Raw genomic sequence first — 8,371 nt, forward strand, 5'->3', positions numbered from 1 at the left:
TACTTTTCTTACATATAATATGATCATTTATTTACATAAAGAATTACTTGTTAAAATATGTTTTATTGTTATATTTTGCCTGATTGAATATAGTTTTTATAACAGTTTATTAAGTTGAGTACTTATGGAAAATTATATACGCTTGAAAATAGAACATGTTCCACATTTGAACACCATTACTTTGAACACTTATGTCAACTGTTCTGAAAGTTAACGTCTGGTGTTCTGAATCTTAACACTTTGGCTTTAAACATGTTCTATGTGTTCAAAAAGTGTTACATGGCTGTTGAACGCGTCGACGTATTACGATTTTGAACATTCGGACACGTTAAATCGTTGACCACTTAGTGTTAAGAACTCTAACATCAAGTGTTCAAAAATGAAACACAAAGGCATTAAAAACTGAACACCACACGTTCAATTGATGAACACTAGTGTAAACATTTGGAACACCATTACACGTTCAAAAAGTGTTACAAAAAAGCGTTCAAGCAGTGTTCTATTTATTAACACTTAGATTTACAGTGCTGAGACAGATTTTAAACGTGCTAACTCACAAAGTAACAAAACGCAGGAAGACATGTCCCCCTTCCTGGAAACATTATTCAGACTACAGGTGGATTAAGTCTTTGCTCTTACTTCTTAATGCTGCTTGCCTAGCGGAGAAGCAGCTAATACCAGTTTGCAAGTCTCTGCATTGACTAAGCCCCTGTTTGAACCTATAATAACCTCCTGCACTCAAGGCAACTGAAGCACTCTCAGACTAACCGAGGTGGTCTAACATATGTTTGAGAAATATCATGTAGGATACTTGAACAAAACATAAGTCATTATGTGAATTATGCGTTTGAAATAAAACTTTCATGGTATCAATTCTATTGCACCATATAAGCATTTTATCTGAGTGCAGATGTTTCAATCAATAACGAATCTACAGCTATACAGTTTGCACTTTGACCCTCTGTTTTTTTAAGATTTTTTGAAGAGCACTTACAAATTAAACTATTTAGTTGAGAACACCTTAACAATCCTGTCAGCGTAAGTTCAAACCAATTTCTATGCATGCATGTTTTTCTTGAAATTGCATAATTAATCAAAAAAATTCTTGTCTGTGGTAGCAGAATATATTTTTAAAATTTGTAAAGTGTATAATAAAATGTATGTAACATTTCAAATATATTGTAACAAAAGTAAGTCAATTTCTTCATCTTTTTTTTTCTTCTTCAAACTAGTTTCTTTCAATGGCAGATTCTGAAATAAAGCAAGATGCAAAAGTTTATTATAACAGCAACTAACTATCAATTTATCTTTATTTTAAAACAAGCAAAATAATTAAGTTAAGGTCAATATTACGTACAGTGATACATGAACATCTGTGTATATTAAAAACCATTGAAAATCACATAATACCAGAATACGTATCTAAACAGTTATCTTCTTCCTTCTCAAATGACTCATTAATAGAGATATTTGATACAAAGTAATTATAAAAGTTGTGACCTTATATTTAAATTTTGTCTCAAAGCCAAACGAGAGACCAGAGATGACAGATAATACTTCATCACATACCCACGTTTTGACGAGGTGTTCCGAAAATCTATTGTTATTTTCGTCTGATCTTTGGAGTAAACAGAGTATCAGTTACCAAAATCACTATTTAGTCTGTCTGACCTTTGATGTAACTGATTATACCTTTAAGACAATTATTGTCAATATGTGACATCCCAAGGTCATATATTAAGTATTTAATTTAAGAATTTGTAAATTAATATGAATGAATATGTTAGTGGATAGAAAGTTTTCTGATTGGTTTAAGAAGTTGAACGGTGGTCTGGCCGCTCGTTGTTTGAATGAACTTATCCTGATTTAAGGGTAATTTTTCTAAGTTTCTTCTTGCTCGTTCAGTGCACACTTTTATAGGATTTGAATGAAGATTGGAAATTGATATTCAAGCGGTCTGGCTGTTTAGTTGTATGTCCAGATCAAAAATGTTAAAAAAAGAACTATTTAGCAGTGTCTATCCAGCAATTTGATCTTTATCATAGAAAAGCATAAAAGTGCAGGATATCCAATCCTTTTATTAATTGATTGATGGATTGTTGGTGTTGTAACGCCACTTTTAAGCGTCACATTTGGGCTATTTCGTGGCGGCCAGTTTTTATTGGTGTAGGAAGCCGGCGTGCCCGGAGAAAACCACCGACCTTCGATTAGAAAACTGACAATCCTAGTCAATTAAGATTGGAGTCGAGTGCACCCACGCGGGCGGGTTTCGAACTCACAACCTCAGTGTTGACTGGCTAGTGATTACAGTAGTAGAACTACTTAGACCACTTGGCCACCGATGCCCCCCTTTTATTGAAATATAACACTAGTTGTGGAAAACGAAAAAAAAAAACAATACTAGAAAATAAGATATATAACACACAAATAGGACTGCAATTGACGATGTTCCTGACTCGGATCAAATAATTTACTCTCATCCCTATGAAAAAATGTTTTTCAGCGGACAACAAAAACGTACACTTCAAAGTCAGGGGCCTTCAGTGCATGGTTGTCGTTTACTGCTGAATACTTATAATATATATATGACATATTGAGAAGAGTTTCATTTTTTAATGGAATGCACTGCATACGAAAAGGAAAGGAATTTTATTCTTAATGAAGCCTATATAAAAACTTCCCTTATATTGGAAAGAATGAACAGTTTATTTGATTGATATCCTGTGAGTCTGTATATTCAAATATGTCAGTGCCAAGGTTTATTAGAACTTGTTTTGAAATAAGAGATAAATTGCATTTTCAGAAACGAAATATACATGTAGTAGTAATGTATTTTTTTTATGTATTAGAGAGTTTAAATTTTTTATTCTATTTATTTTCAAACTCGATCTGGTATGGAGTATAGTTATTGGGTCATGGCTGGGAGGAAACATTGCAACTTCATTGTTTTTCAAGTCCCACCTTGAAGAAGGAAAATAAATTTCAATTTCAGCACATTGTTCCTACCATTCCTTAAAGAAGTTACTAAATTAACATCGGACAAAAATATTTTTTTCTGGAAGAACATGTTGAAACCTAAACAATTGAGCAGAGAAGAGCGATGCAAACAACTGTATGCATTTCCTGCCAAAAAAAATAATTTCTTTATTGTAAGGGGAGGTGTGGGGAGTTTGTAGCCCGACTCCATATCTCCAGGTCATAAATGGAGAGTATTTCGTGTTTAGATATATCAAAATATAAAATGCCGCACTTGAATCCTAGATACCATCTTGAACCATTGTAATATATGCTTAATCGTTAGTTTTGCGATTTATCATGTTAGGAAATGTACTAACTTTGTGTCATGGATGGATACCCCATATCCCTTTTTTCTACTAGGAAACAACTTTTAATATAATCAATGTCTTTATTATATGGAAAACCTTCGCAATAAATCTGCAAAAACTGAGACATCAAATCGCTGTTTCCTACTGTATTGTCATTCTTCACGTCCAACATACAAACATAATATGGCCATGACTACCGTGAATAAAATATTTAACATTGAAATGAAGCTTGAAGCTTAAAATTATGACCTAATACTGCAAAAATACCTCCTTTCCATTCCCAAAAAGTTGTCAAGTTCCCCCTCTTAATCTCCTCCCATCGCACCACACCCCTTTTCAGGTTGCAAATCACCAGTCCCTGCAAGGTTCTAAGTGGAATTTTTTGTTGCTATTGATACCGAATAAACGTAAATTGTACGTCTATCTCAGTCGAATAATGATCGAGGTTTTATATATCAATTTCAATAAGCAAAAAGTAAATTCACAAAAATACTGAACTCCGAGGAAAATTCAAAACGGAAAGTTCCTAATCAAACGGCAAAATCAAAAGCTCAAACACATCAAACGACTTGATAACAACATACATTGCACCAAGAGTACATCATTCCAAGAAATAAATATACAAGTTCTAGGAATTAATATACAATTCTTTTGTGATTGTACAGTCATATCTTATATGTTATTTATAACATCTACTTCTTTCAAACACATGTCATTATAACTGTATAAACCAAATATGATAAAACAAAAAAAAAAGAATATTATGAGAAGCATAAATATACATATTATTATAGAAAAGTGAATGATATTGTATCCTCACTAACGACTTGTGTCGCAAATTTTAAAGGAAGTAAAAGTGTAAATAAACCAATAAAAAAAAAACGTTTAATATGTGTGCTATTATTTTAATTGTCAGCATGTCTTTGATATTTACAAATAACAAAGTTTCCATGCACCTATAAACTGCAGGTAGCTATCTACCTTGACGTACCTATTCAGTTGAGATACACCGTGTAATAACTAGTCATAAGTTATGTCACTTTACGTATAAAGTAAATATTGGACAATTACAAATTACTTAGTAAAACTAAAAATACAATGTTGAAATAACTTGACACAAGGTAGCACAAAAATTGTGTCCATTTTAGTAACAAAACATCTTATTTGTGTACATTTTAATAGACTTTGATGTAATCAGAATAGTTACTTCATTCTTTGTGTCAAAAGGCGTTCCACATAAATGAACAGACGAATAAAAGGTATCGAAGATGATCGGTTCAAATTATTTAGTCTTAGTCTTTTTAATTAAATGGGTCTTTTTCGCACGTCAGGGAACTACTTTATAGATAAATACTTAATGTCATTTATTTGAAGGGATTTAAAACTGACGGTTGATGAAAGTGAAGATTTAAATGCAGATAATAAGGAACTTAAACATCTGTTATATTCGTCTTCTTTTGTGTGTAAATTATCAAAAATGCTGTTAAGAAGAATTAGTCAGGAACGTTTTCGAATATTGTTAGTATTTTATAAGAATATAGAAAGCCGAGGTTGAAGTGTATGTGTGTCAATCTCCTTGTATGGATTTCTTACAAAATGAAATGTGATATTGAAATCAGCGTCACTGCAGAGGATGAAGAATATGATACTATAGAAATTCCTCAATGTTTACGTGAATCTACTGTGGAGACTATGTCCAATGTTGTCAAACAAAATGATTTAGTCTGCCTTCCAGACAGATATGCAAATAAACTTAGAAAATCGAGCGAGAGTAGCGAGATGACAAATGGACATTTTGAAAACGATTTGGTCTCTAGGGAAAAGATTTAAGCACCGCTTTGAAGTGGATCAAACAGATAATTGTCAGTTAATTTTAATTATTATATCTTGAAGTATTTTGAGTAGAAAATGAGTTAATTCGTTGAGTTTTAAGACTGCAGTTCTTTTGCAGATAATTTTTCCAGTACCAATTAATTCGATACAATTTTCTTTCAGAACAGCACATTTCTTCTTTTCAAATGTTTTATAGAATATTTTTTTTCATTATGAAAGCAGGGATTTTTATGTATTCATTAAACTATTTTTTCATTGACAAATACTGGAACTGAATACACAATATTCTTAGGGCTCAGCAACAAGAATTTATTTAAATATACCACCTATGTAACTGCACTGGGATTAAATTTCATCAACAATGATATGTTATGGGACTCAGTTTAAAACATCGATGTATCGATGTTGCACATTGCATTGCATACGTTTAAAGAGAACATGAGATACAATAAAACCTTTGTGCTTTATTCCTCGGTTGTACCTTGGTACAACAATCCGTAATGCTGGTTTGAATAGGTGGAGAGTTCGAAAATTGTGTGATGAAAAGAAAGAGTTGAGTTTCAGTTATATTGTTAAATTGTTCTGAATAATATTTTCACTCTTCTATATACAAAATCTGATAAAATCTGTTAAATAAAATATAAAGAATATGTGAGGAATGACAGTAACCCAACGACATAACAGGTTTAACAGACATCGAGAGATCAGCACACAACATTCTACAAAGGACGGTTAGTCTATGTCACAGCACATCTGTAAATATCGAACTCTACAAAAGTTGTAGTTAAGTTAAAGGGGCACTAGCTACGAGATATATAAAAAATCAAAAATAGGATTTTTTTTTATTTAATCATTAATGAAAGTGAAATAGTGAAAAAAATAATTCGCTTTTAGCAGCCAGTATGGTTTTATTTTGTCAAAATAAGCGAAGAAACATTGATAATGTATTATTCACTTGCAAGTGAATAATTCGACCCCACTAAATCCGTATTCATGTGAACTTCAATTTAACCCCTTAGCTAGAGATAGATAACGCATGGATTGTGTGTGTATAGTTATTTAAAGGAAAAGAATGTCAACATTGATTTGATTTTGATTTTTGATGTTTAACGCCACTTTTAAGCACCGCTTTTGGGCTATTTTGTGGCGGCCAGTTTTTCTTGGTGGAGGAAGCCGTAGTGCCCGGAGAAAACCACCGACCTTCGATAGGAAAACTGACAATCCTAGTCAATTAAGATTGGAGTCGAGTGCACCCGCACGAGCGGGGTTCGAACTCACAACCTCAGTGCTGACTGGCTATAGTGATTACAGTAGTAACTACTTAGACCACTCGGCCACCGAGGCCCCTCAACATTGAAAGTGAAACATAGGTAAATCATTTAATTGACTACTTCGATCCACAAAAAATCATTTTTATACAGGTAAAAACAATGATTAACATATATTTTTAATCTATAAGATGAAATTAAACAGACCTAGAAAACCCCAATTGCACGAGTTCGCTTTATCTATTTATATCTTTATTTATGTTAATATCACTTATATGGTCATCGGAGGTATTCGGAGATCAACTCGATAGTTAATTAGATGGCGTCTAGACTAAAATACACACGAAACGAAGCTACATATTCTCGAGCCCATGCCCTGTAAATTGTTTATTTTAGACTTTTTATAATTTGGATAAATGTTTTACATTGTTATAAATCAAATATAAGAATTTGAGTCAAATCGGTGAACATTAATTTTACAGCTAGTGCCCCTTTAATTAATTAACAAGGACTTTCAAAGATATGTTTTAAAATAAATATTTCTGTTCATTTTCATATTATTATGTTGTAAACCATGGATAAAGTAATTTGTTTCTATTCTACATATAATAAAAATGAATTATTATAAGGACGGTGTGAATGAGATACAATTATACGGTGCATGAAGCAAATCAAACCTTTTTCCTAAAAACCTAATATGCAGTATTTAATATTAAAATGACGTGTTGACTTTGTGTAAGTTATTTATAGTATTTATTTGACATTGATATCCGTATCATATAACAAATTTATGATGCAAAGGTCTTTAAATGTTAAAATATTGATATAAATACTCGTCTTTAAGAATAGGTTACGTAAAACGAAACGGAGTGTTTTATCCTTTCTAAAACTTAAAGAACAATACGGTTAGCATATTATGTCGAATTTCACTCGATCTAAGACTTGACATCAGCAATTAATGGACTTTTTTAATTCAATAAATCGCCAGAATAAATAAAATGGTCTTTGTATTTTTATCCATCTGATGAGTTAAGCCTCTTTCAACTGAATTTTATAGTTCGTTCTTATGTTGTACTGTTACACCACTGTCCCAGGTTAGGGGAGGGTTGGGATCCCGCTTACATGTTTAACCCCGCCACATTCTGTATGTATGTGCCTGTCCTAAGTCAGGAGCCTGTAATTCAGTGGTTGTCGTTTGTTTATGTATTACATATTTGTTTTTCGTTCATTTTTTGTACATAAATTATGCCGTTAGTTTTCTTGTTTGAATTGTTTTACATTGTCAATTCGGGGCCTTTTATAGCTGACTGTGCGGTATGGGTTTTGCTCATTGTTGAAGGCTGTAAGGTGACCTATAGTTGTTAATTTCTGTGTCATTTGGTCATTTGTGGAGAGTTGTCTCATTGGCAATCATACCATATCTTCTCTTTTATATATACATTCAATTTTCTTTATTGTAATAGTTATAGTACTCTTAAAACTTATTAAAAGTTAGTTAAAATATATGTTGAAGCACTACTTCAAGTACGACTTATAAGGTACATTGGAAACTCCCTGTATAGACGAGTGTTCTTTTATATTCATTTTAAACCAACCCATAAATACATTGATTTTCAATTAAATACGTAAGAACCAATATTTCTATCTGTTTGCAATATTTCGTCACATAGTCCGTAAGCAAAGAACTCACTATCGTTGCTTTTTATCTATACTCCAGACTAAGAAACAAGGCCGCTGGCTAATCTTTTGTTCTGTTGAAATACTACAGCTTCAGTTTAACAAACAAGACCCAACACTTAAGGTGGTACCTAACACTACAGGGAGATAACTCTGTAAAAATCAACTTAACGTTTTAATCACGTTGTATTGTTAAGGAAATATTAAGCTTCTCAATGATCAAAATTAGTGTTTGTCAAACTGCTATATAACCAGTGAAATTTTTCT

The sequence above is a fragment of the Mytilus californianus genome, unplaced genomic scaffold, assembly GCF_021869535.1.
Source record: "Mytilus californianus isolate M0D057914Y unplaced genomic scaffold, xbMytCali1.0.p SCAF_1, whole genome shotgun sequence".
Taxonomy (NCBI): domain Eukaryota; kingdom Metazoa; phylum Mollusca; class Bivalvia; order Mytilida; family Mytilidae; genus Mytilus; species Mytilus californianus.